Source organism: Marmota monax, unplaced genomic scaffold (genome assembly GCF_021218885.2).
Source record: "Marmota monax isolate L192 unplaced genomic scaffold, Marmota_monax_Labrador192_F-V1.1 WCK01_AAM20220418_F8-fsc00037, whole genome shotgun sequence".
NCBI lineage: Eukaryota > Metazoa > Chordata > Mammalia > Rodentia > Sciuridae > Marmota > Marmota monax.
The window spans coordinates 13,639,275-13,655,174 of NW_026693245.1; the positions used below are offsets into that span (position 1 = coordinate 13,639,275).

The window sequence follows — 15,900 nt, forward strand, 5'->3', positions numbered from 1 at the left end:
AGCAAAGCCCAAGAGTGAGAGTTTTATTCAAGAAAGCAGAGTTTTATTTCATTTTTTCCATGGAAGTGAAAAGGAAGAGTTGGATCTGAATATGGCAATGGACATAGAGGATTCTGGCCAGTTTGCTCAGACATGTAATTCTTTTGAGGATCGGAGAGAGCCTCCTTCTCTCACCCTGACATCAAATCTATCAGCAAATCCTGACAACTTCACTCAAATCCCATCACTTTTTATGTTGCCAGAAACAACAACTTAGGAACACACATTTCCCTCCACAATTTATCTGCATAAGATGTAGTTTAGTTTAACCTTCCTCAGTATAGGCCTCTCCAACAATGAACCCTTCAGACAAAAGCTCAACATCAACAAAGAGAAACTGCAGTTAACATAAGATTAAAATAATGATTGCCCTTTAAAAGTGATCATGGCAAATATTTGCAAATGTCTTTCTAGGTAAACACAGAAAGACATTCTCTTTTAGATGATTTTACAGAAGATACTCATATGCTATGGATTTTCTCCCAGGGTTATTGCGGGGAGTGCAAATGGGCAAGCAAGAAATATGAAATATTTATGAAATATTTATTCTGCTTTATACACTATTGCAAGTCTCAGCGATATGGTGTTTGAAATATCTCAACAATTTCTAGACCTTTAAAGGCTCCATCATAAAAGAATTGCCCAGAAGTGGCCACTGTGGTTAAGTCTCAAATTCTACACATGAGCACGTAATTTGATCACTCGAGCTGCAATGATTCACAAGGAATAGAAACAAAGGGATGTCTAGAATCTCAACCGAAACACTCCTCTGACCAAGTTTCCTTGAGACCTATTGTAACCCACCATCCTCCCATGTTCCCAGCTCCAAACGTTGGCTCCTGACTTTCAATCACATCCATCTTCCACCATCCCATTCCATTCCATCCACAGGCACACCCCTTTCTAGGCTCTGTGCTGCACCAAGGGGGCAACTTCCCCCATTTACACCCCTAGTTTCCTTCCACTAACAGTGTGACAAGCTAGCAATCTGAATCACCCAGCTCAAAGCATCTCTGACCAAGTTCTTGCTCTTTTCAGAACTATCCAGCCTTCTGTAATGGAGTCTTGAACCAAACTGGAATTCCTGATCATAGGCTACATTAACTTGACTCCTTTTACCCCTTACCTGTGCCCTTCAGATTCCTGATAAACAGGTCTTCTAGCTAAGTAAAGTTTCTTGTTGTTCCCTGAATTCTCCTTGGTATACCCTATATGAATTATAATAGGAATAAATTATTCAGAGACTTTGAGGATTTTGCATTTTTCCTTTAAAATTTAACACTACCTTTAAGATCAAAAAAATTATATTGTTGAAACCCTAAGAACAAATAGACTAGCTCTGCTTTATTAATTTAAGAAAACATATGCCTAATATTATTTCATTTTCACTCTATTTCAGGAGAGGTATTTGTAGCTATAGAAAAAAATGATATTAAATATATCATAGTATGGGACCTTAAGAGAACGTCATAAACTACTGACTTTTATGTACCCAGTTCACACTTCTTCCCTGTACCAATCCCCAAAATATAAAAGATTTTTAAAAAGTAATGCAGAAGTAGGTTGATGCTGCATTTTAAATATAAACATTGAGAATAAAGAAATACCAAAGTTAATAAAATATAAACTGATACATTACCTAATAACACATTCATATTTATCTACGTAAATTTATCTAAGTAAATTTCTTCTACTGTTTCTCTTTTCTCTGTGATTATTCATCCTATAAATTTTTAAAGTAGACTTCACATCATCTCATTAGCCAATAATTTTACACTATTGCCCTTTTATTCATAACCTGAACAATGTTTATTCTTTAAATGTTCATGTTGATTGAATATTGACGAAATTTGGGGATTATTTTAACTTCTTAGGTGTGAGGATGACATTGTATTTTTTTAAGTCCTTATCTTTTAGAGCTATACTGAAATAATTACAGATACAGCAAGATTAGCCATGATCTGGATGGTAGTTACATCCAGTTCATTATACCATTGTAATTTCCCAAATGCTTAGACATTTCCAACATTTTAAAATGTTTAAAAAAAAAAACATAAAATTTCCATGTTGAAAATACTTTGTTATAAAGGATTTTTGTTTTGTTTTGTTTTTCTAGGGGAAAAAAAAAACCAAAACATACTAGGAGATGGTTCTTAAACTTCATCTAAATTATTTCTCAATTTTAATTCTTAAGAAAAACTTGAGGGGCCAGTGAGCGTGGTGACAATGCCAATAATCCCAGATGCATCAGGGAGGGGGAGCTAAGGTGGGGAGGATCACTTGAGCACCCATGAGTTTGAGACTAGTCAGGGTACCCATAGTGAGACTGGGGATACAGCTTAGTCAGTAGAGTCTTGCCTTGCATGCATGAGGCCTTGGGTTCAATCCCCAGCACAGAAAGAGAGAAAGAGAGAAAGAAAGGAAGGAAGGAAGGAAGGAAGAAAGAAAGAAAAAATTCAACAGCCTTTTCAAAAATGCCTACACAACACTACATAGCAATTTTCCAATATGTATGGAACTATCAATTCTAGTTGATAGGATTGTGGGCAACATGCTCTCTCATAAATTTTTAGAATTTTTTTGTTATATTTTCTATATTTTAAAAATTATCATCTATTATACCCAGAAAATAATCAGTACCTGGAAGTATGATTTTTTTTCATGTCAAGCATAGTAAACCTCTATCTATAAATTCTTCTATTTCTATGAACTATGAAAAATATTAATGAAAACATGAACACAAAAGCCCAGATGTCCACAAAAACTATCTGTGGGGTAGCAGCAGGATATAAAGGGTGAGTTTCAACTGTCACTGGAGAAAGGCAGGCTGGGGAAGATGATTCTGGAGTGATGGAAAGGCTGGTAAGATTCTAGTCTCATTTTGGCAAGGCAGCTCTATTGACTCATACTACTGAGTGCTCATAATGGGTTCTCTAAGAGCAGATGGTCCAGAGGAATCAGGCGTTTCTGGGAATGTGATACATGATATCTTACAGTATATTCATCTGATGCATGATTTAGGAAGGGTTCATGCCCAGCTACTGATATATAGCTATAGATTAGTTTTCTCTTGTATTTCTTATGGATAGGTAGGGAGAGAGAAGAAAGGAAAAGTTTCTCTCCATCCTTGCATGGGAGGAAATAATAAATGTGTGTTGATTCTTTGCCCTGAACATCATTCTTTCCTCCTCCTCACTACATCACTTTATTTTGAGCAAAACTAGTTGCCTGTTCTTTGTGAGGGCCAGCCAAGAGGGTTTTAAAGTCCTTGCTCACAAGCACAGCTCAAGGCTACAGGCACTGAGTATCAGGAACTGTAAAGTCCTTAGGGAAAGGGACCATGTCTCTGCTTATTCAACAAATATTTGAAGCCTACTATGTGCCAAGCACCCTTCTTGACCCTAGGGATATAGCAAAATCCCTGTTATTGTGGGGTTTATATTTTTATAGGAAAACACACAGGTAAGCAAAGATACACACACAAACAAGAGACCTAGTGGAAAAAATTATGAAGAAAATGCAACATGACAGAGATGTGAAGGGGCAACCAAGGAAGAGGACTAACATAGCAGAGGCTGGTCAGAAAGGAGGAGGACACTGAAGAAGATGGGAGGGCTTGTGGTCTTCAGGGAGACAACAGCAAAGGCCAAGTCTCCCGAACAAACAGTGCATCAGAGGAACACAAAAAAGAGCATAAGAAGAGTGACAGGATGGTTCTGAGAGATGGGCATGCAGTGTCTTCTGACCTCAGCTGTGTAGTCTAGGTTTTATTCTAGTACAAAAAGCTTTTTTTTTTTTTTTTTTTTGAGAATCACTAGTTTTCAAATTTTAAAATTGTACTAACAGACACATAACTTTGAGTTTACAATTATCAATCATTTTTAAGGGTACAGTTCAGTGGTAGAAATATAATCATATTTTTGTGTGACCATCACTACCATCCATCATCTCTGGAACTCTTTGCTTGCAAAACTGAAACTCTTATCAGAGGCTTTTAAGCACAACAGTCACATGATCTGACTTATGTTTTTAAAAATTAACTTGGTTGCTTGGTAGATAATTGATTATAGGAAGTCAGTGGGATTAGGAGCTTATTGAAGTAGATGAATTCAGGAAATATTTTGCAGACATAGCTGACATGATGGCTGCTAATTTGGTTGTGGGCATGAAATATAGAGATGATTTTTGGATTTTTATATCTACAGTGTTTTGAACAATAGCTAGTAAATACTGATTTAACACTTAAAAAACAGAAACCTTTCTTCCTTAGAAAACTGAACAACAGAAAACAAAGCTACCATGCATACTACAGGAGACACTTTTTTCAAGTTGTTTGTGCTAATTGTGCCCTTTAACATGGATAAAGTCTACACAGTTGGTTCATGTCATCATTATCTGCCCAATTTCAACATTAACATTAAAGCTTATTATTTTATGTGTTCATAGTAAGTTCAATTTCATTAATCAGTTTACATATATTATTTCATGCCTTTCTTAAGTCAATGGCATTTAAACCTTGAGACTATAGTACCATGGGATACCATCTCAGAGATTACATGAATAGACAAATTTGATGTTTAGAGAATTTATGGATCTTCTCAAGTCCATCTACAAACCAACTTTATGTTAAAGAGACTCTGCTCTATATAGTGCTAGAGTTGTGCTTATGCATCATTAGGAGAACCTAGACCTTATTAACATAGTGTTAGAGATTTTGTTGTAATTCTTTCCAAAATTTACCTTCATTATCATCTTAAGTCAGTGGTCAAAAAACAATTTTGTGCTGGGGCTCAGTGATGTAGCACTTGCCCAGCATTCATGAGGTCCTAGGTTTGATCTCCAGTATCAAAAACTAAACAAAACAACATTAATATTCATTTGAAGAATATCTTTGTACCTTGACAAAACTGTTATTGAAAATGTTATTCAAAAAGCAATTCAAGATCCCTTTTATAAAAGCATATTGATAAATTTCTTTTACTAGATATCAAGGGAAAAGAATCAAGCAAAAACCAAACCATTAGAGCTGTGGGGAACTTTTCAATATGAGCTCCCAGCTAACAGTTAAAATGTGGTGCTCCATCTATCACAACTGCATGACTTAGGTTCCCCTCCGCCCTTTTATGATTGGATCTTAATATTATTTATTGTGAGCATTCAAGTCTTTTTGGAAAAAAAATGGAATGTAAATTACAGATGATCATATACAAACTTTATAGTCTTCTACTTCATAAGCACATAAACCTTCCAACATTTTTTTTTCTAAAGATGAGAAAATAGACTTTAAGGCCACATGTAATAAATACTAGGATGTATTATAGTCAGAATACCTGTCTGACTGGTCTGCCCACTGCCACTCAGATGACAATGTAAAAAAAAATAATTTAAATTCCTTGGAGCCTCAGATTTTGGTCTCTAAAACTAAGTTGAGAGCACACATCGTACAGGGTTGCTATAAGGATGGAGTAGTGACACTCGCCTGTTGTGAAGGAGATAGCTAGCAACCCACCCTTGATCTGTCCACTGATGAAATGCTAAAGACCAAAGGTTGGGGTTGACAAATGTTTTTAGGAAGTGAACAGCAAATCAAGGATCATTAATTATCTACTGACCTTACCCCTATCCAATCTCACAAATGATACTCCATGAGATACTTGGGCAGTCATCAAAAGGGGATGAACTCGGAACTAAGGACAAACATGAGAAAAATAAAAGAGGAGTGTTAGATGAGGAGAAAGCCCATGGCTTGGGCTGGACAGCTTAATCCTTTTTGATAAAATAACACGTTTTTTTTTCCTCTATAACCCTTTCAGTCTTGGTTCAGGATTAAGTCTGATAACATGTGAGCCTCAGGAGGGGAGACACATCACACACTGCATTGCCTTAGCTTCCTTTCCTACCAGGGAAGCAGAATCTTTGCCTGCCCATATTCTACAGTAAAGTCTATAGGAGTAGTAAATGCTGCTGCTTGTAGACAAGGATACCATGGAATAATTTAGTGTAAATTCATAGGTATAAAGTTGTATTCAGAATTAAGGTTAACAAGGAGAAAAAGATCCCATGTTAGAAAAGCACCTCAGATCCACCTGGGACCCAGGGTGCCAACAAGACCTGTGGCCTTGGCCAGATGACTTGACCTTTTTGAGCCGCCATGTCCTCACTTGTAAAAGAAGTTGGCCTAAATGACCTCTAAGGTCCTTTGCAGCTCAAAACACTTCAGGATTTCTTTTAAAAATTGTATATATGCTCATGTCCTAGCAAAGGCTTTACTTCTTATTACTTCTTAGCCTCTTGAATGGGATAATTCTGAGACATGCCCTAGTAGGACTGAACCCCAGATTTCCTTGTTTATAAAAAGGGAATACTATCCTCCTTCTTAGAGGGCTTTTGTGAAGACTAAAAGAGATAAGGCACATGTAGAATTTAGCATAATGTCTGTTATATTGCCAGTGCTGAGTATATAGTATTATAATCAAATGTACTTATTTTCTCGTAAATTTAATCTTCGTTCATTAACTTATTAATGCTTTATAAAAGAATGACTATGCTTTCATAATTATTATTAAAAAGTTGAATTAGTGCTACCCTGCCCAATTCAACTTGTCAGCTTAACAGCACTACGAAATTTATCAAGTTTAATAGACTCTGGCTAATGCTATAGTACATATTTTGCTTCCAATTTTTATGTAAGCTATTTAAGGCAGGTAGGAACCAGCTACAAGTTCTACATATTGGCTTATATTATTAAAATGAATTTAAATGTTATATAGATTCCAAAAACCCAATTTAAAATAAGAAGTAAGAGTTCATTGTGGACCATGATCATGGTGTGCTAAACAAAGAAAAACTATATTTACTTAGGTGAATTACAGAATTACATCCTCAGTGGCAAAGTTTAGCTTTGTCTTTATTGCTGTAGGTACACAGACTGACTCCAGAAGCAAAGGTTCTGGCTACTTACTGTATTAAACCATAAACAACTACAGTCAGACTAAGAGCAGACTGGTTCTGTTGGTTGTCTACAAAAAAAAAAGTTCATAGTGAAAAATAAAAAAAAAATATTTACATGCCATAAACATTTTTTTACCTTAAAATATACAAATATGCATTAATTCCCCAGTTTTCCAAAGTAGTTCTAAGTATGTTCAAGGAAGAGCTTGTTGCCAATATTTTTCTGGTATAAATCACACCAATACTTTATTTTTTATGATTTCCAGTATTAATTTTCTAAGTGGACCCAAACATAATATCAAAAACAAAACAAAAATCAAACTTGTAAGGCAAGTTCAGGATATTATCTTTCAAGTTTTTATAATATTCTTTCTGATCTTATTACAGTTTTCTCAACTACTTTTTTGTGACTCACGTTTATGGCAACTTTTCAAAAAATTCAACTTGCCTTTCACAGAAACAATAATACTCTTTCCTCTTGTACTTAAGTTTCATAACTTTATACAACTTATCTAAATTATCACAATAACAAGCACAACTGGCACCAACAGGTTTGCAATAATCACCTAGCTGGGGCAGAGTGAAGGCTACTAGAAGCCAGTGTTAATAATGCCTGGGTACCACCCTCTCTGCTTTATGAGAAAATGAATAGTATAGTATCATCAGCTCAATTGGTTATAGGACTGTGTTATGATTAGGACAAACCACATGCAAATTGCCAACATTGAACTATTTTTTTACCTATAGAACTAGCAATTAAACTTGTACTACTTTGGCGGGGGGTATTAGAGATTGAACCCAGAGGCTCTTTACTACTGAGCCATATCCCAGCCCTTTATGCTTAGGGCTTTGCTAAGTTGCTTTGGCTGGCTTCAAACTTTCGTATGTAGGCATGCACCACCATGCCCGGCCACATGTACTACATTTATTGTTAAATATTTTATTAAACATTTAATGTTATATTTCATTTTTTTTCTTGGAACAAGAAATAGGGGTTCTCACAACTTGATTTTAAAAATTCCATTCCACATTTGCTCAGGAACCCACTCTGAATAATCAGTACTTGGCCTTTGAATTCCTAAGAAAGTCATTTCTACTTTCCTTCTTTCAAGTTAAACTCACACCTGTTAGAAGATGAAAGATGAAGGTATCCTCATGTGCCTTTATTTAATTGTTAAGCAGCAGAGGGATTAAAATGTGAGGTCAACACTTGTTTTTTAGGTTTTTTCCTAGATATTAAACTTTTTGGTCCACTGGGCCCAGCAACAGTCTGCCTAAAGAAGGCACCATAAAGACAGGTAAGACATGGGGCTGAAAAGCTCCTGGACAGACTTAAAATAAGTCACCCTTAAGTAGCAGGCACCCTTTATTTTTGTTCTGTGCTTATTATGTCATTTAACTCTAACAAACAAACAAATCATAAATGCTCTTAGAATAAACCACAGAAACTTGTAACAGAAAGGAAGTAGAACCAGGGACTATGTTTAGGTTAAAGATTATTAGACAGATTTTCTAGATTTTACATTACTACCACTGATCCTAAAAAGTCTAAGTCAGGTTTATTTTTATGATTGCTCTTATTTCCTTACAAAACTATCATACAAGATTACAGCTCTAGCACCTCCTATGTGCACTCTTATATCAACCCACAGAGTTAATATCCAGAGTCAGAAGAGCTCAAACCTCATAATTAGACCTGGACTAAAGTTCTGGCTGTGTGCTTCTCCCAGTGTAGCCCAAGCACCCTTCCTAATTTTTCCTCCTTTCTGTCCCCAGATGGGTGAGGAGGACTGTGGTGCCAACCTTGCTGACTTCAGACTGTTCATGAGAGAATGCAGGTAAAGGGCTTCACTGCAACTGTTACTGGTGCCTTAAAAAATGCCAAAAATTTCCACCTGCTAATAGTCAATAAGAGATTTAAAATTTAAATGTAGACTTAAGCATCCTATACACATAAAGGACAGTTTATTTTCTATTCCAAAATTCACATGCTTAAACAAGATATCTAAATGAACAATGAAGGTTGCTGTCCTTTCCAGATCAGATAGAGAAATGAGATAGAGCCTGTACTGAAAGAGGTTTCACAAAGATAAAGCGGCAAACACCAGATGTGTAAAAATACACATCTTAAATGGTCCCTTCCTTTATAAGTCTCCAATGCTTCCCCCACAGACTTAAAGATAAAATCCAAAATCTTTAGTAGGTCAAACAAGGTTCTCAGTACACCTGGCCTTGCATGCCTAGGCAACTCCATCTCACACCCTCTTCCGTAGTCACAGTGAGATATTTCTGATTCTCTGATCATGCCTGTATTCTCTGCCTGGAATTATTTCCTGTTCCTCACCTCATTTCTCAGCTACCCAACTCCCTACTCTTCCTCCTTGAAGCTCAGGGAAGCTACCTGTTCTGCCTGCCTCTGTTCTGCCTCCCCAGTGCCCTGTCTGTGTATACCACAATACAGTCTATTACTCTATTCTGTAATTGTTTGCCTCCCTCTAATTCACAAACCTGCCAGCCTCTGTATTTGACACAAAGCTGACGCTCAAATATTTGAGTGTGCAACTTCTGAAACTCTTAAATTTTGTCTTGTATTACAAATGATCAGAAACTGTGCTACTGAGTGTTTATAGCCTGAGTGGCTACTTCTCCAGAATGTAAGATGCTATGCCTACTTCTATCATTTACAGAAATGATAATTTACTTGCCAACGTAAAAATATATGCTTTAAATATATCTAAATCTGTTAAAGAGAGTAATGGAAAATTTTGTGTGTTTTTTTTTTTAAAAAGACCAGTCTTATAAACTGCCCAATTTACATGAGTTTTCAACTTTTCCACAACTTTTGAATGGTCAAAAATGAATAAATCACATGGCTGGGGTTGCGGCTCAGTGTGCAGGGTGCTGGGTTCGATCCTCAGAACCACATAAAAATAAATAAATAAAATGAAGGTATTGTATCCAACTACAGCCAAAATAAATATATTTTTTAAAATGAATGAATCACAGAAACATATATTTCTCTCTAAAAATGTATTTTTATCACATGTTTTTACATACTATATGATTTGCATTATTAAAATTCCAAGTAATTTCTCAGTTTTATATTCTATCACATTTACAATGGTTCTAAAATTATTTGGTCAATTATCAGCCTTCCCTAGCCTAAAACTGATGTTTGCCCAAGAGGCAAATCACGGAGAATAAACAATTAAGTCAGGAAAAGTTCTACATTCTCAACTTAACCAGAAATTATTAAGGATAGGGACTTGCTTTAATGCACATTCCACTGCGTTCCACAAGCTATCATATTACAGCTTGAATTATGTCCCCCCCAAAAAATTATGATGGAGTCCTCAGAATGTGACAGTATTAATTGGAAATAGAGTCTTCGCGGATGCAATTAGTTAAAGATGAGGTCAGACTGGAATTGGGTGAACCCTGAATCCACTATAATCATTGTAATTACAAGAAGATGGCTACATGAAAGCACAGAGCCATGTGAAGACAGAGGCAGGGATTAATGGCCTCTACACACCAAGGACTGCTGTTGTACCAGAAGCTTGAGAAAGGCATGGAACAGATTCTCCCGCAGAGCTCCTGGAAGGAATCAACAATGAGGACATTCTGAATTTAGCCTTAGAGCCTCCAGAACTGTAAGACAATAAATTTCTGTTGTTTCAAGCCACCCATTTTTGTGGTTCTTTGTTACAGCAGCCCTAGGAAACCAACACACAAAAAAAGTACTATTCATATTGAACTGAATTATTTCCTAGAGAGGAAAGGTAGGTACAATGTATCCAACCTACTTTTTGTAATTACTTTCAAAAATCTGACAATGTATATTAAGAACCATAAAATATGCCACACTTGTTGACAAAGCAAGTCCACTTCTGGAACACTACTTTAAAGAAGCAACCCCCAATTAATAAAATGATATATCTTCAAAGATAAGAATTACCATAATTTAGGTTGTTTATAATTTCTTGCTAATCTACCTGTCCAACAATGGAGTATTGGTTAAGTAAAGAAAATTATAATTACTGGAATATAATGCAATAATAAGAGTCAAAAATTATGTAAGATGAAGATGAAAAATGTTGTCTATGTGTCACATGAAAACACAGAATACTAAAATTGTATATGGAATATAATGTACAAAAACATTGATAGGAAAAAGAGAGACAGACAAAAGCAAAAAGGCATGTTATTCCTGGTGGCAGAATTATGCTCAGCAGGTTGGAAGTCTCTTCTTGTCTCCCCAGTCTCACCATTTTTGCACCACTGTGTAGTCTTTTTACTCCCCACCTCAAACTTCCCCTCAAATAGCCAATTCTTTCTTGGCAATGCTTCTTGAGCTTAGTTCAGCCCTACATCATCTAACACAAGCTTTGTGAAAAGATTTGACCTGACTGCAGCTTCACCCAACTATAATATCTTCTTCCACAAAAGGGCATTTTACTGCTATCAAGTTAACTTGCTCATTTGTGTTTTATGCACTTTTATGCTTGTGCTATATTCTTCAATAAAAAGTATTTTATTAAAAAAAATACTGTGGTTTCATATTTAGTTTTATATTTTGTTTTTTTAAGAAAAGCTTCCTGGTTCCATGCTATTTGGTCCTACTTCATGGCACCTCTAATTATAATATTTAGTTAGGATAATTGGGTGCCAGCTGTAGCAATGCTGGTCACATAGGTGTCTTTCCCCTTCCTTTACACTGTCTGAAATCTCCCCCCATGTCTACCAATGCTAGCTCTTTATCATCCTATAAAACCAGGCTTAATTTCTACCATCATTATCTCCAACTATGCAACCTGAATTCATATTGTATCAGATTCTACAAATATTTATCAAGTAACTACAAGGTGTAAGATCCGAAGATGTAATGTCCTTAGTTGTTTATGATCTTCTTGTGAAAAGGGAACACCTACCAAAGAAGATGACCATAGTAGAAACTGGTATATAGTAAGTGATAAACGAGTATTCGGGATGGGTAAGAGGGAATCTGGTGAGGAAAGGATGGAATGGGGATGGAGGTTGAGACTGCTGAAAGCTAGAAGTGACCATATAAAGCTGAATAAATGTAATTTCATGATTAGGAGGAGGTGACATGAGACAGGACTGCTCAGTTTTGCACCTAGGTGACTAGGATAATGGTGGGGCTGACATAAATCATCCTCTAGAGAAGCTCTGGGGAGAAGCAGGGCAAGTCCAAATACACACCAAGAGTTACTGCTCTAAAACGGAAGAAGACACACCAGAAGCACTTGAATCCTGTGAATAAGTAGAAGTGACAGAAAGTGAAGTTTCATGAAATGTATATTTTAAGAAAAGGGGGCTAGGAATGTAGTTCTGTGGAATAGTGCACACTTAGTAATAAGCTCCAGGCCCTGGATTCAAGTCTCAGGAGAGAGGGGGGAGAGAGAGAGAGAGAGAGAGAGAGAGAGAGAGAGAGAGAGAGAGAGAGAGAGAGAGAACTAGAGTGAGTGGGCCTAAGCCAATGCAAAGGCATACAAGAAGGAAAAAAAGCTGGAGTCACTACTGCTGTTATAGGTGTAGACTCTTTGCCCCTCAATTTCCTCATTAACAAAATGAGAACAATATCATATAATTTACAGGACAGTTGAAGATAACAGCATTAATGCTCCTACTTAGATCAGTGCAGGGCACACAAGCACTTGATAAATGTCTGCTATGGAGTGGGGGTGGATTTTATTTAGTCCTCGGTGACCTTGGGGAGAACAATTTCTGTAGGAGCAGAAGCTACAAATTAAGGGAATTAATAAGCAAGTGTGCGGTAAGGCGGAAGCACCCACTGTATGGATGACTCCTTTAGAGCAATTAAGCAATAAAGGGGAGGGGTGTGATAAGGGTAACCTGAAAGCGCAGGGTTAAGTGAAAATGCTTTCCGAGGGGCATTCTCACCCAGAAGGGAAACAACAGTAGCGAGGAACTCCGATCGCTAAAACTATTCCCCAGTTGGTGTGGGATCTGTTTGCCCAACCATACAGGGAGCTAGATAGGGACAGAACCCCGATCTTTCCTGTTTCGCATTCCCCAGGGAGGTCCAAAAGGCGCTCTCTCCGCATCCGGTAAGTTTGAATCAGCGCTGACTGGTTAATGAGAGGGAAAGACCCATTTCCCAACCAACGACACCTCCAATGATAAAAAGACGGGCTTTCTTCTTCCATCTCCCGAACGACCTGTTCCACAGCTCTGCACTCATCCTCCCTCCCTGGCCAGCAGCAGCCACTGGGACAGGATGCTGCTCCGGGAGCCAAAGAAACAGCGCCCCTTTCCAAGAGCAGCGCCCAGAGTTCATTCCGGCCGCGAGAACACAAAAGCGCCCAAGAGGGGAAGGAAGCAGAAAGAAATGGGCGCGGGGATTTTTTGGGGGATGGCTGAGGCCAGATCCCAAAACCGGAAAAGTGACCTCGGCCGCCAAGGTCGAGAAGATCCTCGTCTCTCCTAGTCCCACCCTCGAGCACCTCGGTCCCTCCCTCCCGGCACAGCAGGGCTTAGCAGCGTGGGACCCACAGTCCCAGCTCCGCTCCGCCGCGCACTCCCTGACCGCGACCTTCCCTTTGGGATGCTGGACGACAGGGGACTACCCAGAAAGGCTCAGGTGAGCGCGGCGGCGCCGCGCTCTGGCCAAGGTCCTTCGGCCTCCGCAAGCGCAGGCTGTAAGGAAAGAACTTCGGAAGAGCCTCCCCAAGCCCAAAGAGGGCCTGGCCGGGCGCCCCGAGCGCCCCGAACCCGGCTCCCACTCCCCGTGCGCTGTGCCTAAATTCCTCCATCGGCTGCTCCCAGCATCTTTCCCCACGGCTCCTTCCTTCTCCCGAAGCTATTCTTCGCGCCCCAGAAAAGTTTAGCCCCAGCCCTCTGCTCCCACAGCCCCGCACTCACCGTGCCGGGAGCGAGGGCGGCGGCGGGCGGCGGCTAGAGCGCGGAGCTCCTCACAGCGGCCCCTGCTGCCCGGGCCGCCGACTGGGCTATAAGAGGGAGGAGGCCTCCGGGTGTCACCTGCCCGTGCTCCCACCCCGCCGCGTCACGCGGCGCAGCGCCGCCCCTCGCCCGCCCTCCGGCTGCCGCCGCCACCGCCACCAGGTGCGGGCGGAGGGGCGGGAGGGAGGAGCCGGTTGGCTGTCCTGGGAGCCGCCGCTGAGGCTTGCGGCTCTAGACTCCCCAGTTCCCCACGCGCCGGATGCGCAGAGCCAGGACCGACCGGGAACTCCTGACCGCTTCTGGTCTTTGTACTAATTCCATTTCTTCCTGAGTACAAATGCCATCACCTAGGGTCATCCCAAGGCTGAACATAAATGGTGTGAAAACTGTCGTCATGCATGACTCGTCTGGGAATGTGTTGTAGGAAAATCTGAAATGAGGAAAAATTTGCCCAAGGGAGAGTCTGGAGGCAGAGGAAGAATGGGGAGCTCTAGTTGAAATTCAGAATTTTGGTTCACATCTAAAATGGAAGCCAGACCAAGGATCCACCGCTACCCCCCCCCCCCCCCAAAAAAAAATAAACAGGCCTGATTTGGGCCAGCTTCATCCCCTGCTTATTATTAAGAAACTAGTGAATTTCTGCAAATATTTGAGGGTAGAGAGGTGTATTAGAGCAATGAAGAGCAGATTGTATATAGTAGCTTTTTTTGTTTGTTTGTTTTTTAGTAACAGCAACTGCTTCCAAAAACAGTCTCACATACTCTTTTCTCCTTATCCGCTGTTGGATTGGGAAGCAGAGTGGAGAGGGAATGTTAGACCCATGTATATGCACTTTATTTATTTATTTTTAAATCTCACTTGCCTGGTAAGTAAGTTTTAAAAGATTTATTTTTATCTTGAGTCTGGTTATGAACGTGTTAACAGTTGTTAGGATTGGAATCATGGCATCATTGTCAATGGCTGGGAAGGGCAAATAGAAGTCTAGACAAAGTGCTTGCTGAAAAGGCAAAAACAAGAGCTAGAATTGATCAGTCACCCAGAAACCCCCCAAATAACCTGAGAGTCGCTGTCCTGATCCAAGCATCTCACTAAGATGGGCTATCGGGTTGTCCTGTGAATTCTCAACATGTAATCAGGATTTTTAAAAAGATTCAGGACAATTAGGATGGTGGGTAGGGAGATTAACAATCAATGGGACAGAAACACATTTTCCTCATGAATAAGGTTTTAATGTTTTATTTAAAACTTTTAGGGCTCACTTAGTAGCCATTGAAAGGAAAGCCAAAAATCATGAAAGCTCAAATTTCAGAGAATCCTAAAGCCAAAGAAACTGTTTAAAAAAGTTTATCCTTCCTTTTGGATAAACTTCTCTATCCTATTGCAAATAGATCATTAAGTAGATTTGGAGAATCCTTTGGGAATTAAAGACAATTATTTAATTACACTTGCCTGTGGTCTACATCTATCTATATGATATTTTAAATATGCAGAAGGTTCAATAGATTCATTCAGCAAATATTTGAGTGCTGCTATATTCCAGGATCTGATGATTCAACAGACAACAAAAGAAACAAAAAACATTCCCTATTCTCAGGGACTGAACATTTATTCTAGTTGTGAATGACAATTCATGACATTAATGAATAACCAAGTAAAAATAGGTAGTGTTCAGGTTGTAATAAGTGCTATAAATAGATAATAAAGAAGGAAAGGTTTTAGGGACTATGGGAGGTGGGGAGTTGCAATGTTAAAATGGTTAGGAAAGTCCTCAATGAAAGGAGGTTTTTGAGTCAAGACTCTGAAGAGACAGGCAAGCATGTGTATCAATCCAGGCAACAACATTCCAATCAGTGGGACCAGCAATCAATGGAAATGAGCTTGCCTGAGACGTTCAAGTTCACAGAATGGCAAGGAGGCCAGTGGCTGAATTATAGTGAGTGAGGATAGTAAAAATAAATAAGGTTA

General features: G+C 39.0%; 1 protein-coding gene across 3 annotated transcripts in view; it reads right to left on the bottom strand.

The window, feature by feature from the left end:
- Elovl7 (ELOVL fatty acid elongase 7) overlaps window positions 1–14,031 on the bottom strand; it is a 68,839-nt gene extending 54,808 nt beyond the window's left edge. Inside the window, exon 1 of one of the 3 annotated variants that reach the window (XM_046456361.2) lies at window positions 13,897–14,031. The gene's annotated coding sequence lies outside the window, so the exon portion shown is untranslated. Of the gene's footprint in view, window positions 1–5,651; window positions 5,699–13,896 lie in introns of those variants that run through there. The other 2 variants (XM_058583134.1, XM_046456362.2) reach the window with 2 other exon arrangements.
- Window positions 14,032–15,900: the final 1,869 nt, after the last annotated feature.